Source organism: Plecotus auritus (genome assembly GCF_963455305.1).
Source record: "Plecotus auritus genome assembly, chromosome: 3".
In the NCBI taxonomy this organism is placed as follows: domain Eukaryota; kingdom Metazoa; phylum Chordata; class Mammalia; order Chiroptera; family Vespertilionidae; genus Plecotus; species Plecotus auritus.
In genome coordinates this window covers 148,097,832-148,118,984 of record NC_137772.1, presented here as the reverse complement: position 1 = coordinate 148,118,984, position 21,153 = coordinate 148,097,832, and the positions used below count along the sequence as shown (strand labels likewise).

The 21,153-nt window shown below is 38.5% G+C and overlaps 1 protein-coding gene across 3 annotated transcripts in view; it reads right to left on the bottom strand.

The window, feature by feature from the left end:
- The window catches only part of LIN7A (lin-7 homolog A, crumbs cell polarity complex component), a 160,754-nt gene that overhangs the window by 118,302 nt on the left and 21,299 nt on the right, over nt 1-21,153 (bottom strand). The window lies entirely within an intron of this gene.

Sequence of the window (21,153 nt, the reverse complement as noted above, 5' to 3'; positions counted from 1 at the left end):
GCCAAGAGAAAATGATATGATGAAAGGCCATTTTAGTAATGCCTACCGTGGTCTCTTCTACTTCTGTTGCTGTATGTAGTCAATAACTCACTGAAAATTCACTTAGGTGTTTACGTATAAAATCGAGGTTTTCTCCCTGGCTGGCTGCTAAGTGGTTAGAGTCTTAGCCCTCAGACCAAAGGGTCATGAGTTCAATTCCCAGTCAAGGTCATATACCCTGGTTGCAGTTTGGATCCCTGGTCTCTCTCTGTCTCTCTGTGCCTCTCTCTTTCTCTTTCCTTCTCCCTCCCTTCCATTCTCTCTATGGGAAAAAATATCCTCAAGTGGGGCTTCACACACACACACACACACAAGAATACAGGTTTTCAATTCCTAAATGATTAGTTCTAGAAAGTATTCCACATCCTTTGCTGTTAGATTATAAATTCAGCCAGCCAGCCAGCCACTAATTTATTTGTGTTCCTATTAGATGTAGTACTAAGTTTAACAAGAACAATAAGACACTTCCTTTCTGAACTCACTATCAAATGAGAAAGGAATATTACAGCATAGCTACCTAAAATAAAATCGTTATCACCTCAGAATTCAGGTGGGATTTTCATAGGTGTATGTATCTGACCAAAGAATATATCCAATAAGTTATTTAAATGAAGATTTTCCCTTGGCATATTGCCAAGTGGTTTGGCAATGGTGGCCCAAAGAAGTACAAATCATGAAATCAATGTGACACTGCCTTTTCAAAAGTTTGTCTTTTTGTACATAAGCTGAAAGTCAACATAGTCAATTGGATAATACCAGCCACATCCACAATCAATAAGTTACCAAGCTAAGAATTTTATGCATTTCTAATTGCACAAAAGTCTCTACACCTATATGTCCTCAGATATATGAAACTATCAACCTGTTTAAAAATGAGCTTTTTAAAAAAAAAAATCCTGGAACTAGCTCTTCTCTGCCTATACTCCATATTTCCACACCCACCCTGTCTTCCAAGCTAGGCCATGGCACCATCTCTCACATTCACCCCCACAAGCAGTTAGTCAGTAAGTGCTATAAATTTTATCTCAAAAATGCTTTTTGAACAGAGCCCCTTTGACTCATTACTTCAAGGAAGCCTTTATTATTTTTTACCAATAGTACTAAAACTAACTGTTCTTTAAATCAATCTTTTCTTTTTCAGTCCATCTCCCACACCGCTTCCAGAATTATTGTTCTGGTTGATAAACCTCCATTATTCTACTCCCCCATATAAAACCTTCTCTGGCTTCCCACTGCCTCCAGGATGAAGTTCATACCACTTAGGGTTACACACAAGACCCTTAACTACTGCCTCTTCTGACTCACCTCTAGAGACCCCCTCCTGCCCATCTTATACACTGGCCACCCAAAAGTTTTGTTATTCTAGAAAATGCCACAGAATTGCATGCCTCTATGGCTCTGTACATAGCAGCCCCTGTTCTTGGGATGCAATTTATTCATTCATCTAGGAGTGTTAGGAACTGTGCTGTGCAAAGGACGCACAGTGGTAAAGGAGTCAGCCCATTGCTCTTGCTTCCATGGAACTTACAGACTTGATGGGTCATAGGCATGCAATAAAGAGAGTGTGTGCTACAAAAGAATTCCTGCAAGTTAGTGCATGGACATATAATAAAGACATTTATCATCATCCATGAGATCAGACCTCTTTGTGGCAGTAACAGCAGCTAAGCAGAGTCTAGGTAGGAAGTTCAGGTGGAGAAAAGGGGAAGAATGTTCCAGGAAAATAAGTGCAAATTGAAGTCTTGTCAAGAGAGTGTGGGCATTCAAAGAACTAAGAAGACTTAGACATGTCTTCCCTGTTTTTCCAAGGCAGATTTAGTTGCTACCATATCTGTATTCCTACAGGTCTTTGTTCACTCATCCATTGTAATAATTTTCTCCACAATACCTGTTTGCAAAAAAAAAAAAAAAAAATACCCTTGCAAATCTATAAGCCTCTTGAGGTATCAGGAACAATACTGTATTTGTCATTGTATACATAGTTTAGTGCAGATTACTTAACAAATATTAGGTGTTTAGTACACATTTGTTGAATGAATGATAAATGAATGAATGAGACTGGTTCAGAAAGGCAAGGATTAGAGATTTATGTCTAGGTGGACATATAAATTCTCATGAGACCATCCCTATCAGCCTTGGTCTACACTGGCTTGGATTTGGTGCGGGAAAAGCCTGAATCTGTAGGCTAAAGTGTATTGAGTAAGTACACTTGGGGAAGTTCAAAACCTGATAGTCATCAGTTTTTAACCTTGGCTGCACACTAAAATGATCTGGAGTGCATTTAAAAATGATTAATGCCTAAGACCCACCCCAAACAAACTGAACCAGAATATTCAGAACAGTGTGTTCTCATCCTGGCTGTAGATTGGTATCACATGAGAAACTTTAAAAACTATAGATCCCTTGGGTCCCACCCCTGGAGGGTCTGATGTGATTGGCACAGGGTGGAGTCTGGGCATGAGGCTTTTAAAAGGCCTCCAGGTGATGCTAAAGTTCAGCCAAGGTTGAGAACCCCTGGCCTAGTTGGCATGGCTATTTTTATAGCCTTGATGTGATTCTAATGCGCAGTCAGGGTTGAGAAGCTCTGGTACAGATTAATGGTTCTAAATCATGAATGTGCCCAAGAATAATCTAGGTGAACTTATTAAAATGTAGGTTCCTGATGCCTCAGCTCCACTTTAAAGAGATTGATTCAGGAGGTGTGAGGATAAGGCTCAACATTTTGCCTTTTAAACAGATGCTTGGTGATTCTGAAGTTGTTGGTTCACAGATCCCATTAGTAGAGAACGTAAACAAAATGCTCTCTCAGCCCCAGCACTACGGGAACTCTTCTTGCATTTTCTGTTATTCTTTAACACACTATGCTACAGGATACTGAATAGGATGCTTCCAGGAGAATAATTAAAAGCCCGTGAATAAAAGTAATTAGTGCTAGTTATCATTCACATTCGCAACCAGTATTCCTTAGCAAAGGCTGCTCATTAGAATCAGTTGTGAAATTTTTAAACCAGCCTGCTGCTCCAGACCAAATAAATAAAAATTTCTAAAAGTGGGATCTAGTCATCAGTTATTTTTTATAGCTTCCAGATGATTCCTATGACCTTCCAAAGTTGAGAAATATCATTCAAAAAGAGCCATCAAGGAAACCAGACACACCCCATTAAGACTTATTAAAAGCTGGGCCAGCCCTGTTACATTATACCATAGGCCTTTTCCAGTCCTTAAAAAAACACATCATTGTGAGATGAAAGAAAATTCATGGGGAATTGCTAAGTCATTAACTTGGACAGCATACTAGGTCTTTTGCTTCCCTTCTATCAACTAAATGAGAAGTGTTCCACCAGAACCCATTGTAGCCATTGAGGGTGCCTGCAAGAAGGGGGACAAGAATCTCTTTCCTGGTTGCACAGGCAATGGACTTGATCTGCCTCCCTCTCTGCCCATCCGATCAGAGGCACAGAACTGAGGAGCAGTGCTCACTTGGACCTGAACCAGCTTGCTCGTACCCACCCAAGGGTTATGGGATAGACAGCAGTTGCTAAAAGGCCAAAAGAAGTCTGAAAACCAAAAGTGATTTTTAGGTCCCTCCAGCCCAGACCTGGCTGGTGCTGCAAACAAAGAGGTGGTGAGTGACAAGCTGGATATGAGTTCTGATTCCCTTTAGGTCTGTAAAAGTGCCAGAAATCTGCAAGGCCTGGACCTGGAAGGCAGCAAAAGAAGCCTTTGAATCAGCAAAGTACTTGTTCTTAAATGATTGCCATAAAATGTGTGCAGTTTATTTGTGAGTTCCCTTAAGTTTCTTATTCAGAACTTCCTTACACTTATTTTATGAAGCTATCAAATCTGGTTACTGACATATAAGTCTGGGTTTACTAGTACAGCTCAGATTAAAAGAAATATTAGGTAAGGACTAGGGAGACTAATTTACAAAACAACAGAGCATGAAGTTCTCAGAAACCAAACTCCTCTTGTCTGCCAATTCTCGGGTTCATACCTCTACCATTTATTCCATTATTTAAGCAAAATATTGGCTATTACCCTTGACTCCTCACTCTTTCTTACACTCTGCATTCCATTAATCCTCACTTCTAAAAGCAACAACAATACTTTTATTTAATGTCTATGAAGCAAGGGTCATTGTATGCTAAAAGCTTTACATCTTTTAACCCATTTTATCCTTAAAAAACCCACACTATACAATGAAAAAAAATTGAGGCTTATAGAAAATTTAAGTATCTCATCAATAAATAGGAGATCTGGGTTTGGAATCTGAATCTAAGTGATTCAAAACCATGTGCCTTTTATTTTTATTCCAATCACAGTTTTTCTTTTAGCAGCCTTTCCCTTCAACATTCAGTACTTTTATAATAGTTCTGTGCTCTGCAGGCTTTTGGTCAGAGGCTGAGCTCTTAATCCTTCTTCCCTCAATAATGATTAACCCCTATTCCATTTACTGGTACAGGCATACCTCTGAGATATTGCGGTTTAGGTTCCAGACCCCTGCAATAAAGCAAGTATCACAATAAAGTGAGTCATAATCTTTTTGTTGATGGAAATCCTTGTCTTCAATGTGTAAAAATGCCAGTTTCTTTATGTGCAAAAACTGAAGTGCAGGAGAACAAGGGATATCTGTACACCCCTCTCCGTTGGTACTCCCTGGTCATCAGAATCACCTGGAGAGCTCTCAAATGATATGGAGGAACAGTTCTCAGCTTTGTCTATCCACTGGAATAACCTGGGAGCACTGGGGAAATACAAATGAAAAACAAATACCTAGGTCCTTCCCACATATATTTCTGATTTCATCATCCTGGGCTATGACCTGGACATTAGAATTTTCAGAGCTCCCAGTGTTCATAAAGTGTGGCTCTGTTGAGAATCACTGATAGGGACTCTCAAAGCACATCCTGGAGACACGGCAATGCTACTCATAATACTAATTGCTGACACATGTAGTGTTTAGTAGGACATTGATCTAAACATTTTCCTTCTCTTAACAGCACTATGAAGTCGGTATTATTATTATCCCCATTTTATATAAAAGGAAAATGAGACATATGGAGTTAAAATTACTTCTCCAAGGAAAGAGCTAGTAAGTTGTACAGTTAGGATTTGAATTTTGGCATTATGGCTCTAGACTCTGGGCTGTATTTGAGATGTGGCTCAGGAATCCATATCCTTAAAATCATTCCCAGCACCTGTTCCCCAAGGTTATACACAGAGATTAAGTGAATCTGACCAACAAATCCTTGCTTGAAGGCTGAAAATAGTGGTTCTCAAATTTTAGTCAACATAAAAATTTAACTCTGGACCATTTACTGAAAACTGAGATTTAAAAAGAAGAAGAAGAAAAAGACCTGGCTGGTGTGGCCCAGTTTTTTGAAATCGTTGCATGCACAAAAGTTTGCAGGTTCCATTCCAGGTCAGGGCACAAGCCTAGGTTGCAGGTTCAGTCGTCTGGTTGGGGCATGTGTGAGAGGCAACCAATCCATGTTTATCTCTCACATCAAAATTTCTCTCTCTCTCTCTCTCTCAAATCAATAAACACATCCTTGGTTGAAAATTTTAAGAAGAGAAGCAGAAGAAGCTGAGCATGGAGCTTGAAATCTGCTTTTACTAGTGATCTCAGGTGGTTCTGATGCAGGAAGTGGCTCACAAATGCACGTTACAGGGTACTGACAGTTTATTATGTGACCCAAAACAAAGGAAGTTGATAGCCATCATTTATTCAGTACTCACTTGCCTTATTTAGATCATGTGATTAAGTTCTCACAAGTATATGAAAGGATTTCTACTGTTCCATTTTATAGTTAAAGTAAAAATAAAAATAACAACAATGAAGTCTCAGAAAAATGAATTATCTGCCCCAAGGCTATACATCTAGTAAATAATAGGGCCAGGACTCAAAACCAGATGTGTTTGACTCCAATGCCCATGTTTTTATTTATTTATCTATTCTGTCCCAGAAAAGAGATTAAAGATCAAACAATACAGATATGGCAAATTTGTTTTTTAAATATAGCATCATGATCATTGTAAGGTGGGGAAACAGTCATAATAGTGCCCAAAGGTAACTCTTCAACACGTTTTTTTTTTAAAAAAATATATTTTATTGATTTTTTACAGAGAGGAAGGGAGAGGGATAGAGAGTTAGAAACATCGATGAGAGAGAAACATCGATCAGCTGCCTCCTGCACACCCCCCACTGGGGACGCACCCGCAACCAAGGTACATGCCCTTGACCGGAATCTAACCTGGGACCTTTCAGTCCGCAGGCTGACACTCTATCCACTGAGCCAAACCGGTTTCGGCTTCAACACGTTTTGTTATCACATTGAAAAATCATCAATCATCATCAATTGCCTACGATGGTAAGGTAATATAATTTTTGGAAATTTTTTTCTTTAACACAGGTTGAACACTGTAACTAGAAACAACAACAAAATATTACAACGTAAATGAGATGAGCTTCCAGATATCAAGAATAGTCCAATTATCATCTCTTTCCTTAATGATGAATTTTAATTAACTTGGTTGACATTTTGACTGCCAAATTGAATCCGTGACTCATTCGAATCTAGAATTTGGATGAAGATGGAGCTGGTCACTTAGAGCATATTGTTCACTAATTACATTAAAAAATGTTTAGATACAATATAAGTTATTTGACCCAAAGCCAGAGAAAACCAAAGTATTCCTTGCTTTCTTCTACTGCAAAAGCTAGAAAACAAACATACTTCTCTTTCTAGACTCTTTTGCAATTTGGCCAAGTTGTTACAAGTGTAAAATGTCATTGGGTATGGCTTCCAGGAAAGCCTTTTCTTTTCTTTTTTCATTGAATTTATTGGGGTGACATTAGTTAATAAAATTACCTAATTTCAGATATTCACCTGAATAGTCTCCTGCCAAGAAAGCTGTTTAAATGGACAAACTGCTGGCCTATGCCTTCAGCATTTCGGTCTTTGCACCCTTCCTGTTTCCCTATTCTCTTGCCAGCTACGACATCTTAAAGTGCCCAGAGGTGAAAGGGCCATTTTGTGATTATGACAATGATGATTACATGCTAAGAAAGGTGGAGCAGGAAGAAGGAAGGCCCTTAATGTAATCACTGAGCTGGTATACTAGCTTTGAACTGTGCAACCCCATGATTCTTACCTATGTGACAAATACATGCTTTACTATTTGATTTTCTGTGGCTTGCAACCAAATACAAGCTGACACAGAGCACATGACTTTAAAGGCACTCCTTTAGGCAGCCATGATAAAGTTTATGCTCTAAAGAAACTAGTCACAAATGGTGGTCCTTTGGTTAAGTAGTCCTAGAAAGCCTCTTGAGAAGGTAACATTTGGACTTAGACTTGAATGTTGAAAAGGAGCCAGAGTCATATGACAGTCCAAAGGAGAATGATCCAAAGAGAACAGCAAGGGCAAAGACCCCACAGTGAGAGGAGCAAGCTTAGATGTTAGAAGAATAGACAAAACCAGGGTCAGGGGAACATGGTGAGTAAGGCAGAGAGCAATAGCAACAGTGGCATGCTGGTAAGTGATTAACTATCAGCTCTCCTAAATAAATACAAAAAAGCAAAAAAGCCCTGATTTGTGGTATTTGCTGATTTCTGTAGTGTGAACACTCCCACGTCTGTTTCAAGCTACCAACATGATATCGCTAGCTTGCAAAATTCCTGACTATTTGACAATAAGTTCTTAAGAAGGCACCAATCCCAGCACTCCACTAGATAGAAGGCAAAGTTTGAGAAGTAAACAGAACCGGGTTTTGTGTAAATATTTCATAAGAAGATTATAGTTTATTACACTTTGCTAAAGAAAACCATTGAAGAGATTTTACCAGAGAGATGACATCATCTGATTCACATTTTATAAATATCAGCATGACTTTTGTTTGGAACATGAATTAAAGTGGACCAATGGTATACACAGGAGACCAGCTGGGAAGAAGGTCATTACACTGGCCTTGGCAAAGTATGGTGAAGCCAGACTGGAATGGTGGCAGTGGGGAGGGCAATGCATGAATGGCACAGGTGGGCAGAAGAAGAATCATCACCCTGAGGGTGCACAGCTATATGATGAGGTCTCAATTGGATGTTTCTTAAGCAGAAAAGGATTATTAGTAATACAGTCACATGCCTTAGTGTTTCATCAGTAATTGTGGCTGTAGCTTTACTTATACTCAAATGATGGCAACAAATTTATTGTTGACACTACTATAGACGTCCCTATTTTTTCCCCCTTTAACTGCCCCCTCCTCCCCAGCCCTGGCCCCTCTTACCTCTGGCCATCACCACACTGTTAACCGTGTTTGTGGGTTACACATATATATTCTTTGGCTAAATTTAATAAGTAGCAAGAATAATCATCACCCTGAAGACAAAATTATTTTTAAAATATAGTAAGAGGGTAGCACTTTCCCCTGTTTTTCTCTCCCTGTCCATATAAAATCCATTAATTCAGGGTCAATATGGGATTATATAAAATGTTTTATCACTGTGACAAATAGTTGGATAATATGGGTATAAACCTGAAAGTCAAGGAGACCTGGGAAATAAAATGTGGCAACACTGACTTTATATAGTCACCATAAGGTCTAAATGGGAATGTAATTTAATGAGATTTTAATAGGGTGCCTGGCATCCTATATAATAAAAGGCTAATGCAAATTGACTGAACAGTGGAATGACCAGTCACTATGATGTGCACTGACCACCAGGGGGAAGATGCTCGATGCAGGAGCTGCCTCCTGGTGGTCAGTGCGCTCCCCCTATCAGAAGCCTGGCTCATGGCTGGTGAGCACAGCGGCGGTGGCAGGAGCCTCTCCTACCTCCGTGGCAGCGGGCCTAAGCCATCAGTTGGACATCCCCCATGGGCTCCTGGACTGTGAGAGGGCACAGGCCGGCCTGAGGGACTCCCCCAAATGCAAGAATTTTCCTGCACCGGGCCTCTAGTATGATATAAGATCTAGATCATCTTTTCTCCTAAGCCTTTCTTACTCCTAAGCCTTACTGAATGCTTACTTCTTGTTCTATTTGTGATAATGTTGGAAGAGAAAATGTAAAATTATAGACAGAAAATTATGCTACCCAAATTTCTTTGATAAGGTGATAAGATGTCCTCTTTTAAAAGACATACTCTTGAAATAAAATTTTTTCAATTACAATTTACATTTAATATTAATTTGTATTAGTTTCAGGTGTACAACATAGTGTCTAGCAGCAGGGGTGGGCAAACATTTTGACTCGAGGGCCACAATGGGTTCTTAAACTGGACCGGAGGGCCGGAACAAAAGCATGGATGGAGTGTTTGTGTGAACTAATATAAATTCAAAGTAAAGGAGCGGAGGGGAGAGCAAGAGAACTGGATAGAACAGCCGGATCCGGCCCGCGGGCCGTAGTTTGCCCACGGCTGGATTAAACAATCACGTACTTTATAAAGTGTTCCCCCTGATATTTTCAATACCCACCTGGCACCATACATAGTTTTTACAATATTATGGACTATATTTCCTATGCTGTACTTTATATTTCCATAACTATTTTGTAACTACCAATCTCTACTTCTCATTCCCTTTATCTTTTTCACCCAGTTCCCCAACCATCTTCGTTTCTGGCAACCATCAATCTGTTCTCTGTATCTATAAGTCTATTTCCATTTTGTTTGTTTATATTGTTCTTTACATTTCATATATAAGTGAAGTTACATGGTATATGTCTTTCTCTGACTGACATATTTCACTTAACATAATACCCTCTAGGTCCATCCATGTGTTGCAAATGGTAAAATTTCGTTAAAAGACATACTCATATTTGAGCAGTTAAGTAAAATGGCTATAAACACTATATCAAGCCTTAAGTCAGTGTTTCATGCACAGTATTATAGAAGCTATTATTAAGACTACAGTTTAAATAGTGTATGTAAAATATTGACTTATCACTAGCTTTTTGATATATCTAAAAATTGGGCCAAAGAATACTCAGTTTAAAAATCTAATGCTGAACAACAGAGAACGTGTACCAACAAAATAAAATAAATGGCCAATAATGCTCTGTACCTCCATTGCTGTGATATGAAAGGAAACTGTCAATTTACAGGTTACTAAGGAGACATAACCATCAGAGTGTCCCTATCATCAGAAACTCATCTCTGCTTTGATCTGACAACAACTTGCCATGTTCCTTAAATGCAGACTAACTGGTAAACCCTCCGATTGAGGAACGGCACAATTTAAATGTGCTCAAATTAAAAAACTTTACTCATTATGCTGTTAAAATTATCCCAATTTATATTTATAAAATGCAGAGTGACCTTTCCTTCATGGGATTTGGGATGACATTGATGTATGTCACAGAAAAGTTTGATAATACTAGAATTTTTAAATTAGAAATTTATAGAATGACAAAATCCTGTCCCAGACTCAGCTTCCAAATGAAAGGCTGTAGCAGCTAAGAGATTCTCTCAAATAGAAGGTAGCTATTTCATTTGAGAGTGATACTTACACAATAAACAAACCTTTGGGTAGACAAAGCTTAAGCTATGGCTTTCTTTGTTAAACAATCCGTTATGTGGTTGCAGTGAGTAATGTGTTCCCAGTGTTTCTAGGAACTCTATTCAGAATTTTGTTCTTTTTTTTTTTTTCTTCCTTCCTTTAAAAAAAAAAAAAATCATCTAATTTTCCCAAACAGCTAAAATTGAGGCTTGATTTGCCTACCATTACCTGAGACCTCAGGAAACCTAAAGTCCCACCTTCATTTTTGTTTGAGTTTTCTCTTATCTCTATTGTGTTTGATGTCTTTCATTTTCTTCTATAGTTTCACCTCACTTTTCTATTTAATCTTGCATATATGTCTTTATATAATGATAGCCAACTACAATCTTCCTAATCACATTCAAGTTAGCTCATTTCATTTTCACTTATTTCTAGCCTCATGGCATCCATGCAAATTGATTGTGTTTTGTGAGTCTATGAGCGATTAGACCTGGCCCAAATGTAATCAATTTTGTATGTCTCAAAGAAGTTCAACAATCTACTGACCTTTTTTTTTATTTCTACATACTATAGCACCTGTATCCTATTAATTTTTAAAAATATATATTTTTATTGATTTTAGAGAAGAAGAAAGAGGGAGAGAGAGAGATAGAAACATCAATGATGAGCCCACAACTCATGCATGTGCCTGACCTGGAATTGAACTATGACCTCCTGGTTCATAGGTCGACACTCAACCACTGAGCCATGCCAGCCAGGCTCCTATTAATTTTTGTATATGCCATTGTATCCCACACAGAATAATGACAACTGTAGGTACTTAAAAATTGTTTACCCAATAGAATTAATTGTATGGAATTATATTTTCTCATTATCCTATATAATAAAAGGCTAATATGCAAATCGACCAAACAGCAGAACGACCAGTCGCTATGACACACACTGACCACCAGAGGACAGATGCTTAATGCAGGAGCTGTCTCCAGGTGGTCAGTGTGCTCCCACAGGGAGAGCACCACTCAGCCAGAAGCTGGGCTCATGGCTGGCTAGCGCAGCAGCAGTGGTGGGAGCCTATCCCGCCTCTGTGGCAGTGCTAAGAATGTCCGACTGATGGCTTAGGCCTGTTCCGAGATGTGCAGTCTGGGCTGAGGGACCCCCCCTCCAAGTGCACGCATTTCATGCACCAGGCCTCTAGTATTTATATAAGTGTTTGTATTCACTAGCTAACAATGATATTTGTGTTAACCTCTATTTGACAATATTTAGATTTCTTACAAAATGTAAATTCTGAGAAAATTAGAATTTAACAGACTGAACTCCATCTTTCTGTAATCATCAAATTTTATCTATGAACGGGAGAAGTAAGAACTAATTGGTATGACTTGAAAGTGGATCAGAGGTCATTTTAGCACTTGTGAATATTTTTAAGGAAATCTTATTTTAGGCTCTCTGGGAAGGTTTTTTTTGTTGTTGTTGTTGTTGTTGTTTTTTAATCCTCATTTGAGGATATTTTTCCATTGATTTTTAGAGAGAGTGGAAGGGAGGGGGAGAGACACATGCTCTGACTAGGTCTGGGGATCAAGCCTGCATCCTAGGTACGTGCCTTTGACCCAAATCAAACCCAGGACCCTTCAGTCCTCAGGCTGATGCTCTATCTACTGAGAAAAACTGGCTAGGGCTCTGGGCAGTTGTTTTAAAGTACGTTGTCCAAACTACAATTTGTATGCAGACAAATTGTTTCTGAAGTTTCTTGGGGGAAAATGCATATAATGTGCACTTATTCATTAGCTAGTTAAGTACACTGGCAGTATTTCTGTAGAAACACAATAAAACTGCCAGGTACAGACTAGCAATATGACACCTCAACAGAACACCACCAGCAATGATGAGACCTGTCCATCCACACTATTCCTTGTTTACATTTCATCTATGACCTCACTTCATTTTAGATGCAGCTGGATAAAAAACCAGACACATACACAGAGCTTTCAGTTTAAACTGAAGTCTCTATATTTTACCTTTCCTTCCTTAATTCCTTATTTAAAGACTTCTCACTCAAGGTTAGTTAAATAATTATTGTCAGGCATCTTAAAACACTAGACATAAAAAGATGCATACCTTTCAGCTCCATGAGTTGTAATATTTCCTTAGCTTAAAAATACCAAGCTTTTATATAGGTACTGATCCCATCTGTGTATACCATAAAAATGGGAGTTTTTCCTTGTAATTATTATTAACAAATCCCAATTCCCTTTTTCATAGCACTCAGGAAATTGGAAGGGAAAGGCTTTAACAGGAAATTGCTGGAGAGACACCCAATCAAGTGGGGTTTTTCAGAGAGCTTGTTGTAAAGAAACCTTACAAATTTAACTTTTCATGTCCTCAAATATCTTTTATACTAGAAAACAGATGAATGTTTTTATCTAAGCTGACACTTTGATATATTATTCTGCTATCAGGCTCCTTAATAATATGTTTCCTCTTTTACCTTATCACTACTATATCATACTGTCATCAGTTTCTTAGTTACTTGGAAAATTGTATGGTGAAGTTAGTGTGGTGCCATCCACATCATTTAAAGATGCTGAGAGGACAAACTGAAGCCTGGTGTTTGTATAAATTGTTATGGTGAATAGTTTACGTATTTTGTTGAGACCATGATTACTCTCAAGTTGAATAAAAGATTATTAAAAAATTCCAAGTACAAATCATGAAATAATGAGTTTTTCCTGATTATGTTAAATTCCTAAGGGCTTTCTCACACTTTCTATTGATGTTTCTTTTATAAATGATACACTGGGAATAGAAAAGGAGGAAAACGCAGGCCAATCTGGCTCAGTTGATCAGAGCATCATCCAGTACACCAGAGCACGGTGGGTTAGATTCCTGGTCAGCGCACATACCCAGGTTGCAGGTTGGATCCCTGGTTGTACGGGAGGCAATCGATGTTTCTCTCTCACATTGATGTTTTCTCTCTCTCCCCCTCTTCCTCTCAAATCATTAAAAACATATGCTCCAGGAGGATTTAAAAAAATGGAGAAAAAGGCATTTGCATTGTAAGCTATTAGTGACTAATGAAGTGTTAAGTCATAAGTATAGTTATATGACAGAGTGAATAAATTGAAAGATGATCAAACTTGAGTGCTTTTTTAAAAATCCTATCTAATAAAAGAGTAATATGGAAATTGTCATACCTCCACTACACCCACAAGCCACGCCCACCAGCCAATCAGGAGGGAATATGCAAATAAACCCAACCAAGATGGCTGCAGCCACAGAGAGCAGGAGGGAGGCTTGGGTTTCCCTGGCAATGGAGGAAGCCAAGCTTTCCGCCTGCCCTTGCCGTCCCAGGCCTCCGCTTAAGGCTACAAAGTTTCAATTATAGAAGATAAATAAATCCCAACAGAAATGGCTGCCACCACGAAGGGAGCAGAAGGCTTGGCTCTGCTCCAGGCCACAAAGTTTCAATTGTAGAAGATAAATAAATCCCAGATACCAGGGCCTTCGCTTGGGTCACCGGGGGGTGTGGCTGGCCTGCAAACCACCACAGGCCCCTTGCCCAGGCTGCCCCACTCCCCAAGGGAACCCCCACCCTGATCTGGGACACCCTTCAGGGCAAACCAGCTGGCCCCCACCTGTGCACCAGACCTCTATCCTATCTAATACAAGAGTAATATGCAGATTGACCATCACTCCAACACACAAGATGGCTGCCCCCATGTGGTCACAGATCCTGCCCCCATGTGGACACAAGATGGCCACCACAAGATGGCCAGCAGGGGAGGGCAATTGGGAGGAACCAGGCCTGCAAGAGAGGGCAGTTGGGGGCAATCAAGCCTGCAGGAGAGGGCAGTTAGGGGTGACCAGGCCTGCAGAGGAGGGAAGTTGGGGGTGATCGGGCCTGCAGGGAAGGGCAGTTGGGGGGGACCCAGGCCTGCAAGGGAAGGCAGTTGTGGGCAATCAGGCCAGCAGGGGAGGGCAGTTGGGAGGGACCAGGCCTGCAAGGGAGGATAGTTGGGGGCGATCAAGCCTGCAGGGGAGGGCAGTTAGGGGTGACCAGGCCGGCAGAGGAGGGAAGTTGGGGGTGACCAGGCCTGCAGGGAAGGGCAGTTTGGGGGGGACCCAGGCCTGCCGGGGAGAGCAGTTGGGGAGTACCAGGCCTTCAGGGGAGGGCAATTAGGGGTGGCCAGGCCTGCAGGGGAGGGCAGTTAGGGGTGACCAGGCCTGCAGGGGAGGGCAATTAGGGGTGGCCAGGCCTGCAGGGGAGGGCAGTTAGGGGTGACCAGGCCTGCAGGGGAGGGCAGTTAGGGGCAAACAGGCTGGCAGGGGAGCAGTTAGGCATCAATCAGGCTGGCAGGGGAGTGGTTAGGGGGTGATCAGGCTGGCAGGCAGAAGCAGGTTAGGGGCAATCAGGAAGGCAGGCAGGTGAGCAGTTGGGAGCCAGCAGTTCTGGATTGGAGAGGGTACAGGCTGGGCTGATGGACATATCTTTAGATATATTTTATTTGCTTAAAAATTGTTTAACACATTATATATGTTATAAAGACTATTATTAATCATTATTTTTCTAAATTTAAAATAAAAGCTTTCAAAAATTATTCAAAATGATTTAACAAATGAATTACTTTAGCTTAAAATAAAACTAGCTATTTTATTTAATTTTCTCTAAGTCCCAAAATTCATTAGTTTACTAAGAATTATCATCGTGCATATATGGTGATTCCATTTCTTTAAAATTTTCATTTTATGAGAATCATTCTCTCTGTTATCAAACCATTCTTTATATTCGAAGTAATAGAATTCTGACTCACTTACTGAGTTACCAAATATTTTTCTATTAATTTTAACATATGCTCTGGAATAGTAAAAATATTTTAGAAGTATCTATTGTTTAAAGAGCAGGTCACTGTAAACTCATCTCCACCTGGATCTTTGTTAGATATTACTTTAGCTTTTCTTGCCAACTTTTGTTATTGGGCTTTCCCCGTCCTCCAACACTTCAGAGTCAACATTTTTTTAAAATTTTAAATTGATTCTTTAAAGAGAGAGAGGAGGGGAGGAGAGAGGGAAGGGGAGAGGGGAGGAGAGAGGGGAGGGGAGGGGAAGAGAGGGGAGGGGAGGAACACATTGATTGGCTGCCTCCTGCATGCTCCTCTACCAGGGATCAAGCCTGCAACCAAGCCATGTGTCTTGACTAGGAATCAACCTTTTGGTGTATGGGCTGATGCTCCAGCCCACTGAACCACCAGACTAGTAAATCAAAACCTGTACTCTGTTTGCTATATTAATTCTGTTTTCTCTGTGATAATTTTTGAGATAGGTACCTTTAAAAAGATGCTCATTCTCAAAAAGTTGGTGATTTTTTTGTTTTCATTTAATATTTATACTGTTTAGATTAAACTGTTTGATTCCACAATCTAATAGGTATTCTCATCCAGCTACAGTTTCCAATAATAAGAGCCTATATCGAAGTGGGTACAGTTTCCAATAATAAGAGCCTAAAGTGGGTACAATTTCCAATAATAAGAGCCTATATCGAAGACTTGGAGGTATGCAAGTGACGGAGAAAGAGCCCCCTCAGCAAGGAGGAATAAAGAGATGGTTTGCACTGGGTGGGATGGTTCAGTCACTCCTAGTCTTGAACATTTCTTAGTCGTCTGAAATATCAATGATGAAGCCAGAACTAAGACTAAGATACTCTGAATCCCAGGCCAGATATTTTCCCCTACACTATTCAGTGCTTAACTGATATTGTTGAGACTTGTTTTTTCATTTGGCCCTAATTAAAAATAGCTTGCTGTACACACAAATGTGTGCCAATTATTATTCCAGCATATTAACAATCCATATTCACATATATACTAGATCCATGCTTATATTTTTTATGAAATTCAGTTACACCAGTATGTAATAAAAGTTACAATAAAACCATGTGTCCTGACTAGAAATCAACCTGACTAGGGAAAAACTAATGAAAATTATAAAAATAAATGCTATAGTTTTAATATGCACAGTTGTATATGGAGGTGACTCACCAGAGTAGATATCTGTATGCATCTATTGATTCCATAGATGGGTTAAATGTAAGTGAAGTATGCTAATTTTGCTTGATTTTTATAAAAAAGTTATCAAATGTAGGAGAGAGACTAGTATCACAGAATTGGAAGGAATTTCATGCTCCAGCCTCTACTTCTTAAGTATAAGGAAACTGAGGACAAAGGACATCAAATAATTGGCCTGAGGTTTTGATCATAGAGATAATTTGCAAGGATGAACATTTATTATCAAATGAAAACTAATTACTGGAGAGAGAAGACTGAAGGCACTGAGACTAAGGTAAGAGATCGTGCATGAGGAAAGAGCCATTTCTACGCTGTTCTGTACTTGAGACAATAGTGACGCAGAGTAAAGTTTTCTTTAAAAAAATCACACACAGGAACGAGACCTTTAAAAAACATTCTAATAAAGGTACTGTGGAGTACTTTTAATTTTCTTTTCCATAAATATTTATGGTTTTGGATATCTTTTCATGTAATTATTACCATCTATACTTTTTTTTGGTGAAGTGTCTAATCTAATATTTTTTTATTTTTTTTTTGTTGCGTCATTTATTTTGTTTAATTATTGAGTTTTATGAGCTCTTTATGTATTCTAGATTCTTTATCAGATATGTTTTATAAATACTTTATCCTAGTCCTTGGCTTGTCTTCTAAATTTCTTAACAATACCTTTCAAAGACCAATAATTTTAAATTTATGATCATTTTTTATTATGGTTCTTGCTTTTTACATTCAATCTAAGAAATCTTGGATTAACTCAAGGTCTCAAATATTTTCTTCTATATAGATAATTTCTTTTAAAATAATATACTTTTAGGTCTTACATTTAGATTTATGGCCCATTTTGAGTTGATTTTTGAGTATTTTGTGGTTCAATATTTTTGCATATCGGTATCTAATTTTTATAGTATTATTTATTGAAAGGACTAGCTTTTCTCCATTTAGTTTCCACAACACAATTGTTGAATATCAATGGCTACATATCTGTGGGCTTATTTCTGAAATCTATTCTATTTTATTGATCTATATATCAATACACTAATATCACACTCTCTTGATTACTATGTTTATACTAAGTTTTGAAATATAGTACTGTAAACCCTCCAACTTTGTTCTTGTTTTTCAATTTTGCTATTCTATATTCTCTGCATTTTCATATAAACTTTACAATCAACTTGTCAATTTCTACCAAAACAAACAAAAAAAAAGGCTGCTGACTTTTTAACTGAGATAGTGTTTAGTCTGTGTAACAATTTGGGAAAAATAACATCTTTACAATACTGAGTCTTCTGATCCCATGAGTATAGTATACCATCCTATTTATTTAGAGCTTTAATTCCTCTCTGCAATGTTTTATACTTTTCAGTATACAAGTCTTACACATCTTTTGCAAAATTTAACTCTGTTTCATGATTTTATAAATATTATAAATATTATTATTTTTAATTTAGTTTCCAATTGTTCATTGCTATTATATAGAAGTACAATTGATATTTTTATGTTAACCTTGTGTCTTCTCACCTCACTAAAGTCACTTATTAGTTTTAGTAGCTTTTTGGTAAATTCTATAGAATTTTCTACATAGACAATCATCTATAATAATAAAAGGTTAATATGCTAATTAGACAGACGTCCTTCCAGATGAAGTCAGGGCCAGAGGGAAGCCGCCCGGGTCCTGGGTGCCAGAGGAATGCTGGTGCCAGCAGCCAGAGGAAGGAAGGCCTACTCTTGCATGAATTTTCGTGCATCCGGCCTCTAGTTTTATGAATAAAGATCAATCACTCCAGTTTCCCCTGGCACCATGTTCTATTTTAAACTCTTATTACAGGCTCATTCTTTTTTTCTGTCATGTTCAATCTTGACATAAATCCTTGTTTTTCTTTTTGTTTGAGACCTTTTTCCTACACTCTTTACCAACTAAATGCTTATTCATGCTTCAGATCTCGAGTCAAATATAACTTCCTCAGGGAAGCTTTCTCTAGAGCAATTCTCCATGTTATCCTTTTCATTATTAGTTTTCATTAATCCAGCTAACAAATATTAACTGTCTACTATTAAATGCCTACTATTGCCATGGTCCTTTCATAGTACCATATGTTTTTGCTTCCTAGTATTTATCATTATTGTAATTTTACATTTATCTTCATAATCATTTGATTGTCTTTCCTGTAGATTGTAAGCTTCATGAGAACAGAACATGATTATTTTTTGTTCTCCTTTGATGTCCACAAATCATGGCAGGTACTCATTAAATATTTATTGAATAAGTAATGAGCCAAAAGAAAATACTAGCCCAGAAGATGAAGGAAGTGTTAAGGGGTAGGGTTGTCTGGCTCAAAGTTATTCAATGCACATTGCTCAAATGATTGCTCACTAGCTTTATAGTAGTAACTAGAGCAGCCGTGGGCAAACTACGGCCCGTGGGCCAGATCCGGCTGTTCTATCCGGTTCTCTTGCTCTCCCCTCCACTCCTTTACTTTGAATTTATATTAGTTCACACAAACACTCCATCCATGCTTTTGTTCCAGCCCTCCGGTCCAGTTTAAGAACCCATTGTGGCCCTCGAGTCAAAAAGTTTGCCCACCCCTGAACTAGAGGCTTGGAACACAAAATTCGTGAACAGAGTGGGGGGTGTCCCTCAGCCCAGCCTGCATGCCCTCCAATCTGGGACCCCTCGAGGGATGTCCAACTACACGTTTAGGCCCGATCCTGGGATCGGGCCTAAACAGGCAGTTGGACATCCCTCTCACAATCCAGGACTGCTGGCTCCCAACTGCTCCCCTGCCTGCCTGCCTGATTGCCCCTAACCACTTCTGCCTGCCAGTTTGATCACCCCCTAATCACTCCCCTCCCAGACTGATCGATTCCTAACTGCTCCCCTGCCAGCCTGATTACCCCTAACTGCCCTCTCCTGCAGGCCTGGTCCCCCCCAATTGCCCTTCCCTGCAGGCCTGGTCCCCCCCAACTGCCCTCCCCTGCTGGCCTGATCGCCCAAAACTGCCCTCCCCTGCTGGCCATCTTGTGGTAGCTATCTTGTGTCCACATGGGGGCAGCCATCTTGTGTGTTGGAGTGACAGTCAATTTGCATATTATCTCTTTATTGATAGGAGGATTCAATCTCTGCACATGAAAATGTATCAGAATCATTTTTAAATGTAATCTTTAAAAATTGTAGGAGATGAAGATTAGAGGTTGGGCTATAGACTCTATACATGAGGAATTTTAAAAATTACAAATAAAGCATTTATTTAGGTAAAAACATATTGGGACCTCATATTAGATTTAAAAATAATTTTATATTTTCCTGTCAGATAAAAAATATTTAAGCCCATAGACTACTAACTGTCCCAAAATTATAATTGTACCTTTTCTAGTTCATGAGCCATTAGGATATAATTAACTCAAAATAAATAGACAAATGCAATAAACTTGAAATGACTTCTTCAACAAGGCCTTGAATTTATAGTAAATGGTTTGGTTTTGTACCATTTTGGAGATGATTAAATAAAATAAGCTTAGCTTTGTTTTATCTTTCAAACCTGAAAAACACCATCTGAATGCTTTGATCTGAGTATAATATCACATTTTTTAACACAAGACAAATTACTCAGACATAAACAATTTTAATTTGAAAGGCATTATTTTTCAAGTGGTTTTAACATAAACCACTCCTGCCATAATTTACTGAGTAGTTTTATCTTTAATTATACATTCACTGAATACCTCATCTCAGGTGCAAAGTAATTCATCACATTTTACTCATGCTTTAAACACATTTACTTTTCTGTTACATTTATCAAGGGTATCTCTAAGAGATATGGAAAAAAATTAATATGTCTCTCTAAGGAATCCCTTTTTTTCTGCATGAATCTCAATGTCAATATTTATTAATGAATATAAACAATGCAAAAGAAAGAATAAATTATTGTGCTGATTTATAAGCACTGATCGAAGTAGCCTTATCATTTTTTCTGACACTTCAAGAATAGAGTGCCAGTTCAAGTGTCACAGAAGTTTGAAAGCAGTGAGTGAGAAAAGTGTACCGTTTACCTGAAAATCATTGTTTATTTAAAGGCATTGTTCTTCTTATATGTGAGGGTAGATGATGTACCTAACATGTGACTATTATATTGAAGGAACACTTTAAACTGAATTAAATATGAATCAATGTGACTGTTCTGATAATGAATCATAGATCTTTCAAAAATATTTATAAAAAATTTGTAATATCCATATTTTTAAATTAAACAAATGTTAAAAATTACTCAAGCCAGTGTCCTTAAAAATGCAAAAAGAAAGCCTTTATGTGAATTGAACCATTACACTTGCATTTCTATTATCACACCAGCCAATAAATTGTAAAATTAAAATAACTAAGAATCCCAAAATATGAATGTGTTATTGCATCCCAAGAAAAAAGAAGACCAAAAACATGGTGGGCTTTTGTGTGGAAAAAAATCAAGATTCATTGTTTTTATTTGCAATTCAAATGCAAGAATTCAAATGTCAGGAGAGAGTTGAAGAAAACATAGGTACCTAATTCACAAGCTATAAAAA